General features: G+C 40.9%; 1 protein-coding gene across 13 annotated transcripts in view; it reads left to right on the top strand.

Annotated features, from left to right (window-relative positions):
- Nucleotides 1–22600, top strand: part of ADCYAP1R1 (ADCYAP receptor type I) — a 152707-nt gene that overhangs the window by 35858 nt on the left and 94249 nt on the right. The gene's annotated exons all lie outside the window — the stretch shown is intronic.

The raw sequence follows: 22600 nt of genomic DNA, 5'->3' as shown, positions 1-22600 counted from the left end.
CTCTGAGTGAGAGTCAGGTGGGCAGACACAGATCTGGATGTGCAGGCAGCACCTCGCAGAGCAGAGGATGAAACCTGGATCTGATGAGAGTTAAGTAATTCATGAAGAGCTGAGGAGAGAAACTGAAGTGTTTGCTCAGCCCCTGTTTGCTGCAGGGGGGAATATTTCTCAGCCTTCTCGGAGTGTGTATGGGCTGCAGAGCAGGGAACTCTCTGTGTCCCCCATTATTCATCCCTGGCTGTCACTCCCAGTGCCAGGCTACCTTCAAATAGAATCATCCACCTTCCAGCCTCTGTTATTTTTAAAAGATGAAGAACAGTGCATTCAGACACAATCTTCTACAAGTTTCTCTCCCAGCCTGCAACGTTTTTAAGCACAGCCCAAAATGTGAGGCTCCTCAGGCACAGACATAAAAGTTTGGATTGATCCTGCTCTTTAAGCAAAGCATTTTTTTCCATTCCAGGGCTTAATGAGAGAGCTTTTAATGAGTTTACCTGCCTGGTGATTTGTATCATCTCATAACCCTGTTAGGGAAGTCAAGCTCTCTGTAGGACTGCAGGTTTCTCCAACACACTGCACAGTTGCTTGCGACTTCCCTGTTATTTATGTAATGAAAATATAAATATTTTATATACAAACACAGCCTGGGGACTGCTGGGAATGTTCTCCTTAGGAGATAAAGACTCAGCTAACCAAGGCATTAATGCTGCTGGAGCTTTTCCATTTTAATAGGAGGAGCTGGTCCTGGGGGCAATCTGGAGAAAATAGCAACCTCTTAAAAGTCTTGTTTAAAATAGAAAAACAAAGTCTTTGGATGTGTAATACTTGGTAAAACAGTTTCAAAGAACTGGTTCAGAATTCTGGTGTCACAAAAATCATCTTAGAAAATCAGTATGGCAAAACCACAGGGGCCTTGGTACCAACCAACTTCTAGGACATTCCAGAGGCCCAAAAATTAGGATTTCAAGTCCCAGATGGTTGTTACCTTGTCAGTTAGGTGGGATAGGAACTTAAAGGGAGTACCAGAGTGGGAGTGGGATTTCCTCCTGCCATATTTTTAAGTTTCTGTGAATTTTTTTTCTGAGAAAACCCAGTATTTTTACACTCCTGAAGGTGGTGGGAGCCCTGGATATTGTGTTGGTGCTGTGTCTGTGCACTGGCACTTGTAACCTCACCTGGACACCTCAGGTGCCAGTCAGGATTATTGCAGAAGCTAAAGAAAGACACCTGGTTAAAATGTTAAAATGTTTTTCATAGGATGGTTTCTGTTGGAAGGGACCTTAGGTAATGTCAGGTGTCCTGGGCAGGGATACCTCCCACTAGACCAAGATTTTCAGAGCCCTGTCCAGCCTGGTCTTGAAGATTTTTAATATTTTTAAGCTGATTTGCACAAAAAGATGAATGATAGGGTGAGAAAAAAAAAATCTAAAAATACACATATTCTACTAAAATGTGGTTCACAACACTGTGGAAAAACACGGGCATCTACCACAACTTTTGTTTAGACAAACAAGATATCTCAGTCTTAGAAATGCAAAGCAGCAGGTAACAAAGTAAAAAATAGTTGCCCTATTTTATATATTAAAATGTTCCTTTTATTGCCCTCTGGAAGCAGCAATAATTTCTGTGAGAGGCAAATAAAATGATGACAGCACTGATATAAAGGCATTAATTAATGTGATTTTTTTTCCCTGCTGGTTTTGCATTCATGAGCTTGCAGGAGGGTTGGATGAGCAGTCAAATAACAAACTGGGCATTAGAAAGAGTTCTTTAAAAAGGAGGCTGTTAAAAAAGAAGTAAAATCAGAATCAGTGATTTTTTGTGTTGCTCAGCTGTTAATACCCAGCTCCTGGAGGGACAGTTTTCAAGTCTCTAGACTTCAAGAGTGTTGCCTGCAATTCCTTGGGTTTACTGACTCAGCAGCCCAGGAGGGTTTCCAGTGCAGGCAGCTCGAGGAGAGAGCTGTGATGCAGAACTGAAGCTGCATCAAGAGGAGGGGGAAATGGAAGCAAAAGAGCAGGAAGAGAGGACAAAAATATGAAAAAAATCACGTTTACAGCACTATTCCTCTGTTAGGGATTTGCCTCTTGTATTCCCTCCTGCCCCTCTCACCAGGGCTTGCAATAAAGATTTTTTTTCCCAATCTGTGGAATAAACCCTGCTGCTTCTCAGAGTGAGTGTGGGTCCTGTGGCAGGGACTCAGGGAATGATGCTGGAATCCTTCCTGGGGGAGCACATGGGGTCAGTGGCTCCCACCCCACAAACTCTGCAGACCAAACTCCCAAAGATCAGCTGAGCCCAGCTGTGGGGCTGGGAAAGCAGAGTTTGCCAGGCTTCAGGGGGCTTCCAGGGCTTCTTTTCCAAAGCAATAACAACCTGGCTTTTTAACCTCTTAGGCTTAAAAGGCCCCCTAGAAAGCAGTGGCAGCCCTAAAGCCCTCGTGCTGCTGTCACTGCAGTCCCCAGGGCCACAGAACCCAGCCCCACAAACCCTTCTGGGCTCCCCTGGGCAAGGGGTGAGTAGCTCGCTCCAGGGAAACTTCTGCTCCTGACAACAAAGTTGTGTTTCTCTCAGGTTTATTTTCCCCACGTGGAAGTGCAGATTTTGGAGCTGTGGATCCCATCTGTACCAAAATCTGATGATCTCTGTGATCTTTTTCTTCCATGCCATATAATGCAGTTTTGGCTAAAAGGACACCATGAATGAATCAGAGCTGCCTCTGAACTTCCCTCTGTGTGTGTTAGAGCTGAGATCTGCACCTAAATAAGTCAGGAAATTCACTTAGAGCAGTAATTAGCCCTCTAAATGCTGGATATCTGGATTAGAATCAGAGAATTCCAGAATGGTTTGGTATGGAAGGGACCTTAAAGCCCATCCAGTGCCACTCCTGCCATGGCAGGGACACCTTCCACCATCCCAAGCTGCTCCAAGCCCTGTCCAGCCTGGCCTTTGGCACTTCCAAGGATCCAGGGGCAGCCCCAGCTTCTCTGGCCAACCTCTGCCAGGGCCTCAGATGAAGATATTTATCTATATTTATATATAATTTTGTTTCTTCTATATCTAGTGTTCTTCTGTACTTGGTTTTAGGCACCTCTTGACATTGGTATAACCCATCCTAAAATCCCCTTAATTCTCTCTTTACTGCAGGGCCCTAAAAAAAAAAACAACTACTTTAGACTAAACTTTGGTCTCTTTAGTTTTTAGAAATCTCATTTTTATTGGGCATGTATAATAAATGTTATGTGTATCAGGAATAGATGACAGTAACTCACCCTTGCCCAATTGATTGTCATGAAGTTTCCGTATCTTGTGACTCATCTTGGTAGGGTGGTTTGTAAGGTTATCACAAATGCTGTTTACTACTCATGGTTCCTGGAACACATTTTTAAAATTCAATATTAAATGTATGTTCTTGTATGAGTAAGGGCAGATGCCAATGGATCTTTGTGTCTGGAGTAAAAGAAAATACTGTAAATACATCCATTAAATACTTCAGAATCATCATAAAAACACCCCAAACTCAAAGAAGATCTATTTTAAACAAAACAGGAGAAATATTTTCCCCACAGAACAACATTTAAAAAATATTCTGTAGTACTTTCACAGAATTACTACTTCCAATAGAGTTCAAAGAATCCAATCTCAATTTGAACCACTTTTCTCCCTTTCTTTTTGCATCTAAGATTTCTAAATACTCATTTTCTTCAAACAAGAAACAATATGGAAATGAACACTTCTTAACACTCCTCAGATATTTTTAAAAGGAATAAATGCCAGATGCTTAGATGCTTGTGTTTTTTTGTTTTTGGGTTTTTTTGGGTTGTTTGTTTATTTGGGTTTTTTAATGGTTCTTTTGTGGGTGTTTTTGGTTTTTTTTTATTTTTTGGCTATCAGTCCAATCAACATGTTGAGGGAAAATGGTCTCAAGGAACATCTTTGAGGCAGATTTAATTTGTGCTGGGGAGTTTGAGGTTTCCCAGCCTTTGTGCATGTTCAGTGCCTGACCCCACTGCTCCAGCCCCCTCCAGATCTGGATTTCTCTGGATGATTTCAGTTATAAAGGATTTTACTGTTCCTGCCCTTCCCAATAACACATTTCTGCAGTGCTCCTTTCTTGCTCTGTGGGCTCCCTTTGGAGTGCAAAATTCTCTAAGGGAATATTAATTCTCTACGAGCTTTAGACAGAAGAAAACACTTTATCTGCTGTCCTCTTTCCAAATGATTTTGCCCCACAGTCTCTCTCCAGCTCAAAATCTGTGACCAAAATGTGTTTTTGAGGAGTTATTTAGGCTTAAATCCAGACTTTGCTTGGGTTTGAAGACTTCTACAACAGTATGTCAATAATTTCACCAACTTCTAATTGCACATTTGGGAAGAGGCAGTCTAGAGATTTTAATTTATTTTTTTCTTCCCTGATAGCCACATCTGAACGTTTTTGATATTTGTCATAAAACTGGTTTTTAGACCTTTACTTGATGCTTTCTTGTTTGCTAAAGGCTTGCAAGATAACTGATAATGCAAAATGGAGATTGGATAGGATTAGAGATATGCTAAAGCTCAAGGCTAGCAAGTTTTCACTTCCTCAGAGATTTTAAAATGTTCTTTTTCCTGCTGCCCTCTGGCTGAGCTGGTTTTAGTTATTAGGTCTCTGTTAGCCAGTTATGATAATTTTCTCCATTATTTAAAAAAACATAAAAGAAATAACAGATTTGCTCTGCAACAGCAATTAAATTCTCACGTAATTTCAATCCAAATCCATTTCAGCACCTCTTCCAGCAACATAAATATGTCAGATATAAACCTTTTGGCCATCATATGTTGTTTATTGGGTCTGAACTCAATGAGGAACACCAGGTGAACAAGCTGCATCTCATTTGAAACAACCATCGACTCTCACTCTGTATTTTCAGTTTAAAAGGTTTGCCTCCCTAAATGATGAATTTACTGTCCATCCACAAATGGCTGTAGCTGTAGGAATTCTCAGGAACTCTTCATTTGCAGAGCATCTCTGGGAGAGTCAGGAATTTTGTACGGCATCAGTGGGAATGTCTTGAAAAATGCTGAAGGGCATTTAAATCCTTAGGACAGCAGACTAATATAGTAACATATATGAAAATATATTGATTTTTCTGTTCCTCCATGTCCTCCATGTACCCTTCAAACCCGAATGCTGTGGGTCAGTTGAACTGAATTTGACAAAAGAACCACATTCGCAGAAAAATTAATTTTCTAAGAGTTTAATGCGAGTTTTTAGGCAGAGATTTTTTCTTGATTACTTACAGAAAGATAAATTTCACAAAAAACTCAATAAACTTGTTAGACAGAAGAGTGTCCAGACTGGAGCTCATCTTAGGACAAGGGTTGATGACCTTAAACTGAAAGAGAGGAGATTAAATGAGAGATTAGGAAGAAATTCTTCCTTTTCAGTGGTGAGGCCCTTTTGTCCAGGGGTAAGGACCTCTGTCTGACTCTTGGCTTTCAGACATTCTGAGCTTCAGTATCCTGAAATGAAATGAAAAAAAAAAAACTAAAGGGAATGTTGGGTTGTGTATTCCATCTCTTTTGTAGCTCAAACCCTTAAAAATGTCATTTGTTGGCTCTGATGATCTCAGGTCATTATTTCATTACATGTCTCTATTTTTCTGCTTTTTTCCACACATTTCTTTGCATATGACCTGGTATCTTAATTATTCTAACCCCCGAAAATCCATGTCCATGAATGGCAGAGCAGCTTGGGGATACTCTGGGTGTTGCTGCAAAGCAATGCCTTCACTTTTGCATTGATACTTTTTCCTTCTCCACAGCAGTTTATTTATTCTATTTATGCACCTGTTTGCTGATTCTATTTTAATATTAAAGGATTTTTTTTTCTGTTAATTAAAGCAGAAGATGGGGACAAATAATAATAAAGTTTATTTTCCATTGGTTTTTGCCTTCTGGTTATAACATGAATTCTGCAGCTATTTCACTTAGGGAATCCAGTGATAGAAATGAAAATTCTTTTCTCTTTTGTATCCCTGGATTTTTTGCTACACCTCTGTTAACAAAATCCAAAATGATACTTTGGGAATGAAAATCAGTATTTTAGGGGCAGCTCATCGTGTACTGAGGGCAGCTCCCCTCTACATGGTGCTGCCTGCAAGGGGAAATTTGGGGGAAAAAACCAAACACCAACCAGCTGCAAAGCTGGCAGTAGCCATTGTAAAATAGCTGTTGAAAGTTGGGAAGAATTAAATCCTATTTAATGTACTGCAAGGAATAACAAAGAGGAGTTTGACATAGATGTGTACAGGGATGTTTGATAGGAATGACATTAATCTAGAGAAAATTCTGTTCTCAGTACTGCTTTTGGGGCATTGTTTGTATTATTCAGAGTTTTGTGATTTCTTTTTCCATGTGTGAAAATGTGAAATATTTACCTATTATCAAAGGTGTAATGTAGAAATTCTGAACACAGTAACCTTGAGGATCAAATAAATGAGTTAACATATTGGAATCACCCAGAATAATCCATGAGGGACAATATAAAAGAGGTTCCACCAGTTTTGCTTTCAAATCTTTGTTTAGCTGAAGTATGACAGCAGTTTGCTCTCCTGGCAGAGGAAACCCTGCTCTGTTTCTCTCTTCAGCATGGATTACACAGAGACTATTTACATGTGTTAATGTTTTCTTCTGAGAGCAGGGAAATCAGAGCAGCCAAAAGAGCTGCTCCCATTTCTGATCCTGTCATTCTTCCTGGAAAATGAAACTTCTTCCTTCTATTAACTTCAGTTTGAATAAAGTAGAACATTACCACAATTTAACATTACAATTCAATTTCAGGGACTTTGGAACTACATATATATATATATATATATATATATATATATATATATATATATATATATATTCATTTATTCATTTATTTGTTTATTTTTTATCACGTTGAAATTCAGAAATAAGTGGAGAAGAAGTGCTCTGCATGTCTTTATTCCATTGCACGTGTCTGGTTCTATGATGGACAATTATCAGAAAGTCAGAGAATTATGGAATGATTTGGGTTGGAATAGAACTTAAACCATCCTATTCCACCCCTGCCGTGGGCAGGGACACCTTCCACTCTCCCAGGGTGCTCCAATCCCTGTCCAACCTGGCCTTGGGCACTGCCAGGGATCCAGGGGCAGCCACAGCTTCTCTGGGCACCCTGGGCCAGGACCTCCTCACCCTGCCAGGGAAGAATTTCTTCCCAATATCCCACCTAATCCTGCCCTCTGACAGGTTAAAATCATTCCCTTGTGTCCTCCATCCCTTGTCCCCAGTCCCTCTCCAGCTCTCCTGGAGCCCCTTTAGGTCCTGGAAGGGGCTCTGAGCTCTCCCTGGATCCATCTCTTCTCCAGGTAAACATTCCCAGCTGTCCCATCCTGTGACTGAACTCCCTGAGAAGTAAAATTCCACATTGTGAAGCTGAGTTTTCTTTCTGTAACTCATCAGCAATTTCTTTCTGAAATTCAGCAGCAGAAGAGAAATTAGCAGCTGGATATGAGCAGGGAGGTGAAGAGGAAGCTGTTAAAGTCAATAACAGAGAAATTCTAGGCACTTCAGGTCCTGGGCAGGAATTTACTTAGGGAAATCCAGTAGACACTGAGCAACAACTTTTTCTGAGGTTTTGCTTTACTAAGAACAGGACACAGGTACAAACTCAGGGCTGTCCTGCCTGGCAGGGGAGGTTTTCTGAGCTTGGATTGCAATTTTTTGTGTGGCTCTCAGCAGCCACCACCGAGAAAGAAGCAAAATTTTGCTTCTGCTGCTGGGGTGGGGAATAGGTCAAGCCACATCAAGGGATGTGGGAATGAAGGGTGGCTGAGGATTCCAGAACCAGGATCAGTGAGGTTATGATGGGGTTGGATACCAGGAACAGTTTCTTCCTCCCAAGCACTTGAACAGGTTTCTTAGAGAAGTTGTGGTGGCACCAAGCCCAGCAGAGCTCAAGGAATTTTTAGACAATTCTCTCACCTGGTGGGATTTTTGGGGTGTCCTGTGCAGGGCTGGACTCAGCAGTCCTTGTCAGTCCCTTCCAACTGAGGGAGGATATTCTGTAATTCCATGTCACAGATGAAGTAGGATCTGGCATTTTCAAGCTCAAACACATAAGTTTGGGGTCTCTTAGTCGACAGTCAGGGACCCCACTGATATGGCATGCACAAAAACCCCAGCAGAACTCTCACCTCTTTCTCCAGGGTGCCAAATTATTGACACTTCTCCACCTTTAGCAATTAAATTTGGGAAAAGATGCTTGAACATATCAGCCAGCACTTATTATCTGTCATGTAGAGCTGCAGCCATTTATACTTTGGCTCCAAACCCTATTTATTTTTCCCTTTCTTGAAAAGGAAAAATTGTTTCTTGTTTAAATATGCAAAAGGTTCTGATTTTCAAAGGCTGTGCATTGCAGTCAGCTGCAAACAGCACAGCTGAGCCTTCTGCTACCCTGGGCAAAGCCCCTGTGCCACCAGCTCTGCATCCACAATGTCCCTGTACCTGCCAACACTTCAGAAATGTCTTTTCATTGACTTATTTTTAAAAAAAACCCCTTTTTATTTTTCATTATTATTAATTTTGAAATTTTTTCATTATTCTTCTAGTGAAATACAGATTGTCGTGGGGACAATCTGTGTCCCCACGACACAGATTAACTGCTGTAACAGTTGAGAACAAGAGGACTTTTGCTGCCAGGTTAACAAAACCCATCCTGTTATTCTGTTATTTAGTAACATATCCCTTTTCTGAGGAGATTTCAGTGTGGCACGAAAGGCAGAAGATGCTGGAGCAGAATCTGGGTCATGACAAGGCTCTGACAGCGAGACCTGTGGCTTATCTGTCGGGGTCTGAAAGGCAGCCAAGCCCTGCTGGTCTGTTTGGAATGAAGTCACCCTTTAAGGGGGAGATCTGGTGGGAACACCAGACCATCTCAATCCCTGCACGTTGTCCCTCCTTAAATCAAACCCTACCCCGCAGTGATATAAGAGTGAAATCAGGATTTTTGGGAGGGTGTGCAATCTGGCACTGGATTTGGTTTGGTTTGGTTTCTAGTAATTCTGCAGTGCTATTTTGTAATACTCTGTAATATTTTGTCAACATTTCTGAACTTTTTGATATAATCGACATTTCTGAACTTTTTTAAACCTCCTAGAGGTTCAGCTCAGGAAATGTTGTGTAGGGTTTTCTAAGGAGGCCTCATGAGCAGTGCATGGGTGATAAATTCATTTTTGCACACCTTTTATGCTCCTATCCTGATGCCATGTGAAGTAAAGCATTCAGAGAAGGAATCACACATGGATAGGAAATGCACTTTTTGCAGGATTAAGTAATAAGTTGCATTTTTACACCATGGTTCATAAGAATTTTGAGTAATACAGTGTATTCTTGATACAGCAATAGTAAATAATTATATTAACTCATAAAATTTAAGGAAAAGGGAAAAAAATAGGAAAAAATTTGGAAAGAAAGAGTGAGCTGGATGTGTAACACACCTGCAGCAAGAACTGCTCTCAAATATGTTGTTCCATGCTAGTACAATTTTTACACAGGAGGTTATCCTTCCAAAACCTCAAATATTGACAATGTCATCCCATAGCAACGTGAAAAAAAAAAAAGAAAAAATAAAAACCAGGAGTGTTCAGGGTTGACTTCAACCAGGGAAGATTTTCCAGGGTATAGGAAGGTTCCAGCTGTTAATAGGAGACATTTCTAGATGTTTTGCCAAGGCTGTGATGTGGACCAGAGGTTTCACGTGGCTTTTTTTTGGTCATTTGCCCTTCCATCTCTTCTCTCCTCCTATATCAGCTGCTCTCAACATCTCAGAAAAGGAATTGAGGGTGATGTGTCTGAATTTTTCATAATGTGTAAAAAGAAAAGCCCTCTAATTGCCACACCTTGTCTGAGATGTTCTGGAGTTCAGCTCTTGTGATTGAAGAAAGGAACTGGGTGTAATTATGTTTCCCTGTCTCTCAAGCTCCTGTGAAAATGTCAGTAATTAATTACTTCTTATTTTGGTTTCATTGTGGCTAATGCACAGGTCCCTGCTGACTGTGAGTCTGGATCTTTCTTTTATGGCATCTCTGAAAGAATTTTATGGTTTTATTGTTCCTTTGAAACATCAGGGATGGGGAATTGAGGTCCGAAGTTATTTTTCATCACCTGTTCACTGGATGTCCTTGAGAGGGGCACATTTGTGCTGCATCCAGATCACAAGGCATGATCCTAACTCAGAGATGGATGTTCTCAGGCTCTGAAAATATAATATATATAAAATATAAATAATATTACTATAATATAGGTTATAGGGTTAAAGACAAAGGCCAAAACTCTCATTATTTTTTAATAAGCATTAATGGAGACATTAAAACATTTAATGAGTTAAATACTATAAAACAGGTAATGTGTCTTCCTAATCTCAGTGGTGTCCACACCATCATTAAATGACATCAAATTGTCATTTTTAAGCTTACAGATGCCCAAGACAGAAATGCTGCATGTGGTTAAACAACAATGAGTTACAAACATACCAAATCCCTTCTGCTGCATCGGTGGGGGGAATTGTGTTGGTGGAACTGATCACTCCTCTGGCAGGGATTTATCTGCCCAGAGCTTGGTTATTCACCGTCAGGAGGCCACTGTGCACCATCAGAGGTTTTGTTTCCTGAGAATTGCATTGAAATGTTTCTGTTCAAGAGCTGTTTCCAGATACTCAAATGCTGGTGCTCAGCCCTGTGCCCACTGCTTCCACTGGCCTGATGCCTTGTGCAGGCTGACCTAGAACAGAGGCTGGACAGAGCTAAAGAATAAAGCAGGGATTGATTCAAAGGATCTCCTCCATGGATCCACCTTGGGCAGCACCAGAGCCCAGCCAGGGCTGCACCCAGGATGAACCCAAATGGCCCCAAAATGCACGAGCGCTGCCGGGGTCTCTCCCTGGGCTCAGCTCTGCTCCATGTGCACATTGCAGTTCAGTGTCCAATCCCAGCTGCAGCCCCTGCAGTCCCATCCTGCTTGTTTTTCTCTCTCCAGCCCACGGGGTTTGTGCTCTTGGGCTGAGATTTGGATCATTTGTCCTTGGTGCCCAGCTGGAGCAGGAATTGTTTTGTCTCCCTGCTCTGTGCAGAGAGCTCACCATGCCCTGATGTGAAGCTCAGACCCACACCCTAAAGCAGCACAGAATCTGAAAAACATAAAAGCTAAAACTTGAGGAATGAGGCCCATACAGTCTGGGGTGCTGAAGGTGAAAGAATGAGGCACAAATCAGAGTTTCCAAGAAGGAAGATGGGGATGGGATCCACCAGAGCTGGATCTGCAGCCACTCGATTCACCTTGGGATCCCATTTTTGTTACCAGCAGGACACAAACACTGACACTGCAAGTCTCCTCCTCTCTTTTTTTTCACCCTGATAACTTGAGTCATAAATATTGATCAAAACCAAGTGTCCAAAGCATTAACTGGCTGTGAGAGGTGTTTCCTGATGCTCCTCAGCAGCACAGCCCACAGACAGCCCTAAAAACAGAGATAAGGTGTCTGTCAATAGGCAGACAACCCTCAAAGCAGTAACTCTGCTTTGCTAGATCACTTAATAAAAGTGGCATTAGTCACACTCTCTGTGGTATAAACCCAGACTGAGGGACCAGAGTGGATGGAATTTGGAATTTTCTGTTTTGTGGGAAATTCACTTTTTGCAATATCTTTTGTCATCCTGCAGGAGTGTGTAAATATATCTCAACTTTTTTCATCCTTATTTTTTCTGTTTTATTTTTTTTTTTCTATTTGTTTTCGCTTTGTTTGTTTTGCTTTTAGGGTTTTGAATGTGTGTGTTTGGCTTTTTTTTCAGTGCAGTTTGGTTTGTTTGCTCAACTTTATTTTTTCCAATGGAGGAGATTGCATCACCTTTTAAAACTCAAAAATTTTCCTTACCCTTAAACTGGATTACTTGAATGCCACCTCATGGGGCCTCTAAGAGAGCTGGAGAGAGACTTTTGACAGGGGTTTGTAGTGATAGAACAAGGGGAAATGGATTCAGGCTGACAGAGGGCAGGGTTAGATGGGATATTAGGAAGAAATTCTTTCCTATGAGGGTGGTGAGGCCCTGGCACAGGGTGACCAGAAAAGCTGCTTCATCTTTTTCTTTCTGATCCCTTTAGCTGAACTCCACACTGGTGCTCTGAAACTCCATTGAGTTTTCAGAAAAAAATGTACTTTATTCCCCTCCTTGAGTTTTTACAGCAAAATAGTGATGAAACCTTCCAGAAACAAGAAGTAGAAAGAAAGGCTAGCTGAGAAGACAACACTAAGCACAACCTTTTGTACAAAGATTTGATTCCTTTGGGGTTTTTCCAGTTGTGAAGTGATTTGTTTTTCATCCTCCACTTCAGCACAATACCCAACCCCATGTCTCTGAGCATTGAAAGGAGATGGAGGGAATTTGAGAATAAGCTTGAGCACTCCCAATTACCACTGCTGTAATGAGCTTTTTGCCTTCCTTCTCCAGTGGTCTCCCCATTCCCAGAGCCCCTCTGGGGAATATTGGAGTAAGAGCTGCAGCACGAGGCATTCACTGGAGCTGCCTGCAGGGAGGAGAGAAAGGGAACAACGTGTGTGCTAGCTGAGGGCAAACAGTTTTAATTTAATTAGCAGATTAATTAAAGCTTCCTCCCCTGGGCAGGGTATGTGTGTGCAGAAAGTGTTTCTGCAGCCTCCCGGAGCTGTTCATCAACGCGTTCCTGTTCCAAGTGTGACTCAGATGGGGCTCCACTGAACTTGCTGGGAGCCTCTACAAAACAAATTTCCTGTCGGGGACCTTTTCTCTTCAGGGTTTTGTTTAAATGTACTGAAGTATAAATGGGCAAATAATAACAAGTAACGACAAGAGCTTGCTTTGCAAATGAACGTGGCGTCCAGCAGCACGACAGCTGCAGAGCTCCTGAAAGCTTCTCAGTAAGAGAGCCCTGATGTCAGCACAGATTCCCTCAGTGAAAGTCCTCAAGAGTTCTTTGCAGTGTGAAAAAAATATTCAAGAAATTTTGGGAGCCTTGAGTCTGCACATTTTGGTCCTGAGGAAAGCAGAGAAGGCCAGCAGTGTCCTGGGCTGGATTAAGAGCAAAGGCAGTAGATCCAAGGAAATGTTTATCCCCATCTACTCAGCACTTGATGGATCACTTGTACATCCCAGAATCACAGAATGGTTTGGGTCAGAGGGGACCTTAAAGATTATCCAGTGCCACCCCCTGCCATGGCAGGGACACCTTCCACTGTCCCAGGCTGCTCCAAGCATCCAGCCTGGCCTTGGACACTTCCAGGGATCCAGGGGCAGCCACAGCTGCTCTGGGCACCCTGTGCCAGGGGCTCCCCACCCTCATAGGAGAGAATTTCTTTCAAATATCTCATCTAAATCTACTACTTCAGGAATATTACATCCATTTTTAGGCTCCTCTATACATAAAATACCTCAGTCAACTGTAGCAAGTTCAAAGGAGGGACACTGAGAGTGTCTGTGAGGAGAGGAAATTTGACTTTTTGCCAGGTGGAAGGAGAGAAAATTAAGGGTCATCCTTATAGAAGCCTTGGGGTATTTATGAGGAGAGCATCAGGAGGAAAGAGCCAGGGCTCTCATCGTGATGTGTGGCAGGAGAACAGAATGTTGCTGTAACCCAAAACATGGGAGGTTCATGTTGGAGATAATCCTTTTTACTCTGAGAATAAGTGAGCACTGGGGTTAGTTCCACCAAAGTTGTGCAGTCTTCAAAACTTCTTCAGAGTTTTCAAAAACGCAGGTGGAAAAAGCCCAATTAACCCTATATTGGCTAATTGGAATTAACCAATTCCATTGCTGCCCCTGCTTCCAGTGGAAGCTTGAGCTGGATTCTTGTGGAGGTCCATTCCAACATGAATTATCCTGTCCTTCCATGGTTCTCCCTGGAAGGCACATATGATAGGTGACATCTTTCAGGGAAAGCCACCAGAGACAGGGATGCCTGGCTGAAGGCAAAGAGTGGGAGAGACTGAAGATTTCAACATAAAATCTGTGGACCAGGAAGAGAAGGTAAAGCTCTAGGTTATCTTTTACATCCTATTGACTTTGGGTTGGTCTGGCAGCTGATACAGACTCTGCTTTAAACAGGGGGCATTCCTGTATTGCCAGTGCTGCCTAAAGAGTGAAAAAGGTGTGCTTTTCCTAAAAATCCTCTGGAGAAAATAGGAGAGGAGAAGATGCCTTTCCATCTGTTGCTGTTGCTGACAGAAAATACTGTAAATAAAGCTGTAAAAATAATGGTTCAGGACTTTCTTAAGTATCACATGGAACCCCTTATTCAGAGTTTATGTGGCAATTTCAGGGTTCAGAGTAACCAGTATTTTTGCCATGACAGCAGATTGATCTAACAGAGAAAATCTGGGAGCTGAAAAATCAACATTATTGTCACCTACATGTTTACCCCTCCAGATCAGCAGTTCCTCAGATTATATGAACAGCGTGTCCCAGATTGCTCAGAAATTAAAGTGTTTCTATTTCAGCTCCCTCATTTCAGGTGTTCAGCTGACTCTGAACATCTCATCCCAGATTTATGCTGATAGAAATCCTCACTTCACAGCCAGGCACAATGTGTTAAAAAACATAGATCCCACCCTCCAGCATCCACTCCAGTCATTTTTACTAATTGATTAATCTGAGCTTCTGTGCTAAATCTGAAATGGTTACCTGAGGCTGGAGTAGTAGGACCACAGAGGAAAAAAATACCCATCATTTTTCCTCCTTTGTCAATCACAAATTCCAGCAATTTACATATGTATGACTTGCCTGTAACCCCCCTCCAGGAAATCTCTTGCTGTGACAGAGACTTGGCCAAACCCTGGATCCACACTGGGCTGTTCTCTTGCCAACAGCTCTGCCGTGTCACAGCATGTGTCAGGAGCTGGAAAATGTCCTTGGAAGAGATTGTCATTGATATTTGCAAGTTCTGCAGCCCTGATATCCTGCAGTGAGGCCATGCAACCCAATCTTGCTCCATGCTAAAAGCTCTCAAAGTGGTGAGAATCTTCCCATAAAGTTTGGTAGGGGAGTAGAGACCCTGATTTGAACACCTAAATTCCCTTTCTTTTGCACAATTTGAAAAATAAGTGGGAATTGCAATGCTGGCAGGAGGTTATCAGCTTTTCAGGCTGATGTTGGCCTCTGAGGAATGAAGGAAAGACCCAAACTGCAAGTTGTACTTCAGGATTTTATCTTTGGAGAGGACATTCCCAGGAATTGCTGGAGAAAGCCGTTTTTATGCAATATAAAATCAGCAATCAGAAGGGCTATTAAACCCTTAGTTTCATCTCAAGCACATTATGTCTAGCAGGATTTTTAATCACTTTTCCAGTGAGTGGTTCATCCTGCCAGTACAAGGTTTTGAGAAGCATCCCCTGCTATTAGAGATAGGGTAAAGGGATATGATGGTTTAATCCAAGATGACACTTCCCATGGAAGTCCTCAGCTATCCTGAGAATGCTTCACAACACTCACAGAGGGGATTTACAGCTGATTTCCAAGATAAGGGAGCTTGCAAAAAGATATAGAGAGGTTATTTCCAAGAACATATGGTGACAGGACAAAGGGAAATGGCTTCAAACTAAAAGGGAGTAGGTTTAGATTGAATATTGGGAAGGAATTGTTCCCTGTGAGGGTGGGCAGGCCCTGGCACAGGGTGCCCAGAGCAGCTGTGGCTGCCCCTGGATCCCTGGCAGTGCCCAAGGCCAGATTGGATGGGAATAGAGCAACCTGGGACAGTGTAAGGCGTCCCTGCCCATGGCAGGAAAATATCTCTAATGTCCTTTCCAACCCAAGCCATCCCATAATTATATGATACTACAAAAAGCCAGTTCAGGCAAACTCCATAACAGTTTTACCCCATGTTGTGTAACACCTCTTTTGTCCAGCATTCACTGCAGAAGGCATTCACTGAGAGAAGGGAGTTGTTGATTGTGCTCCTGCTATTGCCTAACCTGCAGTGGGATGTGCATCTCTCCAGGAGTGTCAGAAGGTACCCAGACCTTAAATTCCATCAGCCACTTGGAAAGGGATCAATGCCTTTTCTTGGCAGTGTGTTCTGCTGGTGGGTATTTTTTTTCCCTGGACAATTTATTTAAAGCGTGGTGTCTAAGCTCTGATTCAGATTGTACATTTGTGGCTGGGATTGAAGGGGCTCCCAATGGCTTTTCCCTTTCACTCAGTGTGGAGGGTTCTGAAATCACAGGAGTTTGGATGCCATTTGCATATCACTGGCTGGGGTTTATGTACAAATCACGAATGGGATGGGACTGCTGTGGAATGCATCTTGAGCTGTTTTATTTTCCACCATCAGTCTCATTCCATGGTCATGACAATGGGAAGTTGCCAGCAGCTCACATCCCAGGCAGCAGACCAAGAACTCAGTGTTACAACTCACTTTAAAAGTTTTTTGGCCAATCACACAAAGCAAAAGCAGATTGACAGTAGTTCCATCCAATCACTATAAGCACACGTACCTTCAGTTAAAACAATGCTTGCTTATTTTGAATACAATACCTACTTATAACAATGCACAGAGCTCCATTATTCAGCTTAGAACTTCTTAATATCTCACTAGATATTCTTTTCTGCAGCTTAGGGAGATATTCTAGACAAGCATTAATACACGGACCATTGTTCTATTTGTCTTTACTTTTCTACTTCTTACAAAATTTTTCTGCTGACCAATCTTATGGCCACTGCTTAGCTCTAATCACAGTTCTGCTGTCTCTGAGGCCTATCTTTTACAACTTCCCCGAAACCCACTGATTTTATAGATTCTCACATTTACACAGGAAGGCAAAAAACGCAATCAAGTTGCAAACCTGAGACATTTCTGGGGACAACAACCTGTTGGACTGCCAAGCCAGTGTTGTGGGGGCCAACAGTGATGCAAATCAGTTCTGGAAAAATATCCAGATAGTCAGAGCTCCTTCCCAAACCCCTCTATTTTTAACAGAGCTTTTTGCAAGTCTTGGCCCTGGTCTGACCAGTTGAATCATTGCTTGGTGGGAACAGGGACTCAACGGTGTTGTTTCCATGACAAAGTGAACCTCTTTTGGCAATGCTCACAGAACAATTTGTCATTTTTGAAGCTAACTTTTCAATACTGGAAGTCAGAATTAGTAAAATGTGTGTAATTCAGCTTGAAGTGAGTGATCTCATCTACCTTGTGGATTAAACTCCTCTCTTGCATTATTTTAGGAACAACACTTAGGCAAAAGTTGAATCACACTCTAATTCATCTTTGTGTTGATGTAAAACCATGGCATGAAAGATTTAATGAAGATTTGCTGTTGTTGTTGTTTTTGATTCTTATCTGTCCCCTCATTACCCCTCTCATTGTCACAGTGCCTGATATGGCATATCCTGAATTGAGTAGAAATGTTCCCATTCACTTAAAAAAAAAAAAAAAGAAAAAAAGACTCAGAACTTTACAGACTTAACATAAAAATGAAGAAGAGGACAGAACAGCTAGTGGTACTGAATTGTCATATTTGATCTGGTCTTTATAGAAATGCCAAGTAAATTCCCATCTCACCATTGCATCATTACTAGGACTTCAAAGCAGATTTTTTTATTCTGAAGGTTCTCAGGCATGCTGGGGACATTTCACTTCTGAGTAAACTCATATAGAGAAATCAAGATTTATAGCAGTTGTGAATATTCTTACTGAGAACAAAATGAGCAAAATGATGTTTTTTGAATAACTGAATGTAGTCAAAGACAGTTCAGGTTTCTTTGGCTGGACTGTTCTGCATGGATTGTGTGTATATAAAATTATATAGACCAAATTTATATTATATAAATATATATGAAAAATATAATTATATCTAACAGATTTATTGTAAATATATAAGTTGTAGGATAACATGATTGTTATTAATTTTACCATAAGTTCAAGGGAAACAGCAAAGAGTTAAGTACTGTAATTTGCACAAAGCACATACCAGTTTATATTTGTCGTGGCCACCTTAATAAAAACCACGTAAGGGAAATGACAGCTCTGAATTTTTTGTACCTCTATATTCCAGCTTCTTGTGTTCTCTCAGAACCAAACAGATACTCACTGTCTTTTACTGTCTCTGTATCTAAATGAATATACACATTTTCTAAACTGATGTGAGTCAGAGTTTTTCACTTCATTGAGAGTAATAAATTTTTCAAAGACCTGTGAATTTCATGCACTATCGACTTGGATTCTTGATTTTTTCTGGTATGTGTCAAAACACTCTTTAACTGCACATATCACTGATCTCTTCTGGGAAACTGAGACCAGGCTGTCTCTGCTGAGTGCAGGAAATTGCAAATGTCCTCGAGGCAGAAGAAATGGGATCTCAAAACCTGGAGTTCAGGCTTGCACTGCCATTGGAATCAGGCTCAGCCTTCACTTGTTGAAGCCTGGCTTGGCAGATTAAAGGTTCTGCCACTCCATGGTCAGTGGAGAAACACCGAACCCCTGGATCCTTTCAGGAAAATGTGATGACATTAAAGCATCTCTGCATTCAACAGACAAACCTTTTTGTGGGAATGGAAAAACAGAAACTTCCACAGGCACGGGAGGGTCTGATTGGCACCCTTGGTAGAAGCTTGGATTAATGTAAAAATACAGTACACAGATATAAAGCAGGAAAATCATGAACTTATGTTTCTGTAGTTGTAAGTAAGAATATGCCTTAAGTAAGTTAAAAACTGTATTAATAAGATGGTGAAGGGTTTATAATGTAGTAATGTGGATGTATAGAGTAAGCTAAGAATTTAGAGGTTATAATAGAAGCTGATGTTTGCAAGTATGACAGAAGCCCATTGGATGAAAGTATCTGCAGTGCAGCAAAATTAAGTAAAGGTGATGGGTTAGAAAAGCAAAGTAAACTTTGTGGCAACTGTCCATTGAGATAGAAAGTTCTGTATCGTCTTGTAACAAAAAACTTGTGACTACTTTGAGCTATGGCTGACTGTTTGCTCCTCTAAAATCTCATGGCCTCTGAGACTGATATTTATCTGAGCAATAAATAGTTTTATTTTTTTGTAGTGCCATCCCTTGAATTAAAGCAGCAATAATAATGCCTTTTGTTATGAACAAATCAAGCCTTTTTGATTTTCCCAGATATGGAATTGCTTGTTAGCAGGGATGACAGGCAGCACTGTTCTCTCCTCTGACACTGAGGTTGATGCTTCCTCCTTTGCTTTCTGTTTTGGTTTCCACATTCCCCAGAATTAATTTTTTTAAATCTGTTGATGAATTGCTACGAAATGGCATGAAAATGGTGATGGGAAGTCACATCAAAATATTGTGGCAACAGTGAAAGCTGAAGGAAAGCTTCAGGGACAGGAGAAGCACATGGCTCTCTCTGTCCACACCTGAGCCTCCTAAGCCAGACTTACTGGGATACAGTTGACTAAATTTAATCAGTTTAGTTAGAGACCTCTGACTAGGTGTGCCAGTCTGCAAGGAGAACAGTAAAGTCTGAGCTTTTAACCTTTGTCTTCCTCCTCATTCAATCATGTCCTGACTTTTACACAACTCTAGCAAAGAAGATATCAAAAGAAAGTAAGGATAAATCACACTTTTTTTGTCTTTTTACTGTAGATTGAATTAAAGTTTTCTTATCAAATGTGTCTGAGAACAGGGGCATGGTGGGTTTCTTAATAATCTAAAGTTAATCATAGAATGGTTTGGGTTGGAAGGGACCTTAAAGCTCATCCAGTTCCAACCCTGCCATGGCAGGGACACCTTCCACTATCCCAGATTGCTCTAAGCCCTGTCCAGCCTGCCTTGGACACTTCCAGGGACCCAGGAGCAGCTGGATAACCTGGAATAATCTGTTCTGGTGTCTCACTAGCCTCCATCCTTTGATGGACTTTGATAAATATAGGCATCTATGTGTGGCACTGATTATCCACAATTTCAAGCTGAAGAGTTCTGCAAGTTAACAGGAAGTGTGTGAAGAAATATTTCCTTTTGTTTAGTCACATCCTGCTTGCACAGAAAATGCATAACTATCATTATTATTATTATTATTATTAATATTATTATCAATATTAATATAAACAAGAATTACTATTATTACTAAATGACACATTTTCTTATCTGTACCTGGTGAACTGCATAGAAACTGCCACATTTGTGTGTTGAGGCAACCCCTGGACACTCCAGACCTGGGCAGCTGTGGAGGGTGAACCTGCACTAACAGCAGATCTCTGTTTTTCTTGCTATTTCCCTTTTATTTAATTTTTTTAATATATTCTAAGAACTTGAATGTCAGCCAATGCAGTTTTCTCTGTCTTTGGGGATGCTTAGGGGATGATGTAGCAAAAGTCCTTCTGTTCTTGGGAGATCCTGGAGATCTGTGACAATTTATCTTTTCCAGGCACTTGGGAGCCCTTAAAACAGAACTGTGTTTGTTTTGAAGACAAACAAATCTAATATGGTTGTGCCTGGTGTGTCCCCTGGGGGAAAAAAGCTGAAATTTATTACTGGGATCTTGGAGATGATGAAACTGTGCAGCATTATGAGTTCCTACAAATGGTGAGGAAAGCTTTCCAGGAGAGTTCATCAGGAAACCCTGTCTGTCCTTGAAATAGCAGTGATGGCTTTTAACAATTCCAAAAAAAAAAGTGTGCAGATGGTTCAGAGCATCATCACACAAACAAAAGCACAGCACAAGCACCATCAAACTGGATTATTACAGAGTCACTGAACAGTGTGGGTTGGAAAGGACCTTGCAGATAAATTTCATTCCATCCCTGCTGTGGCAGGGACACCTTCCACCATCCCTGGGTGTTCCAAGCCCTGTCCAGCCTGGCCTTGGACACTTCCAGGGATCCAGGGGCAGCCACAGCTTCTCTGGGCACCCTGTGCCAGGTTCCCACCCTCACAGGGCACAATTCCTTCCTAAGTCTTGATCTGAATCTCCCCTGTTTTATTTTAAAACCATTTCTCTTGTCCTGTCACTATCTGCCTGTGCAGAAGTTTCTCTCCCTGTTTTTTATAAGCCACTTCAGCTGCTGAAAGGATTTCACCATGAGATTTGCTCTCAGGTTTTGTTGGGTGGTGCATCCCTGATCCAAACTGTTCACTCCATTCCCTGGGATGTGAGGGAAGGAAAGCTGAACTCTGCGGATGGGGCTCCAAAAGAACCCAGAGTAGCTTAAATTTGGGGATTTCTGTCCCTGTTTGCTTAGCAGATAAAGGAAAGCAGGTCCCACACCACTTCCTCTGTGGTTTTCCTTAGTCAAGAGTGAAGGAAATGGGATGGGAAATAAAATACCAAAAGTGCTCCAGTGAACCACAGTTATTACAGCTTTTATTAAAAATTCACTTTTATTTTTGTTTTCTATTGGGATAATACTACTTTTAATATTGTGATGGGTTTTTGTATTATGAAGGGATGGATGCTTGTTGGGTTTTTTTTGGGGATTCGTAACAGTAATTATGAATTTATTTTGTAGATATATTTTAATTTTTCGTGAGAGTATTTAGGTGTTACTAAATTTTAATTGTTTAGTACATTTGTAATATGAATTGTTTTACTAAAGTGTGTTAGATTGTCTGTTAGATTTGGTTGTTCATTGCTGATACATTTTATCCGAAGGACATTAGGTATTGAGTTAACATTTTTTACAAGGTATTTTTTGGTAAATAACCTGTTTATATTGGTAATGCAATAGTAATAGTTATTCTTGTATTTGGCTGAATTACTATTGGAGTATTGTAAGTAAGAGATGAAATTATCAGGTCTTCATTATAATTTGTTGAGATGACAGTTGGAAAAACTGAAAATCTAAGAATTTTATTACTGTCTTTGTTTATAATTAGAAAGTCTTGTTTTTGTTGTGAAGTATTAGTAATTCTTGTGGGAATGTATTTATGTTAAAAGTGTTTTAAAAAATACATTACAAATTTGCAAGTTGTAATTCTGATTGTGGTGGTGTGAATTATAACATCTGTATTGTCTCACCCTTCACATGAGACTGAAAATGGAATAAAAGTTTTAAAAACACCTCTCAGTTGCCACAGCTCTGGGTCAGAAAAGGGAATAATCCAACAAATCACCTTCAGCCAGGGCACTGATTTTCATGGTGTTTTCCACTGGGTGGGATTTGAACCTCAGCCCTGTCCCTATAAAGTGATCTCATGAAATCTGAGGTTTTATTCTCCTTTAATTGATATTCCCTGGCCACTGTCTGCTATAGGAATGAAATCCTGTATTGATTTCCAGAAATGGGTCACATCCTTATTTTGCTGCTGCTTTGAGATTGCCTGGATTGTATTGGCTGCAATGTTCCGCTCATAAACTTAATTTTTTTATTCCCTTCTTTTTCCTCCCTTTACTTTTTTCTTGTACTTGGCTGTACTAAAGAGTTAAAGGTAGAAAACAGAAAAAAGAAAGAAAATATTTGTCAGCCTCATTTATTTGACATTGTATTATTTTTGACAAAACAGTTTGCCTTGAATTCTCTGGAAATAAGTAAAAGTAACACTGAGGAATTAACAGGGTGACAGAATAAGAGAAACAACTTTTAATTTTATTTGGATTCCAGAGAGA

The sequence above is a fragment of the Passer domesticus genome, chromosome 1, assembly GCF_036417665.1.
Source record: "Passer domesticus isolate bPasDom1 chromosome 1, bPasDom1.hap1, whole genome shotgun sequence".
NCBI classification, from domain to species: domain Eukaryota; kingdom Metazoa; phylum Chordata; class Aves; order Passeriformes; family Passeridae; genus Passer; species Passer domesticus.
This window is presented reverse-complemented; position numbering and strand designations above follow the sequence as displayed.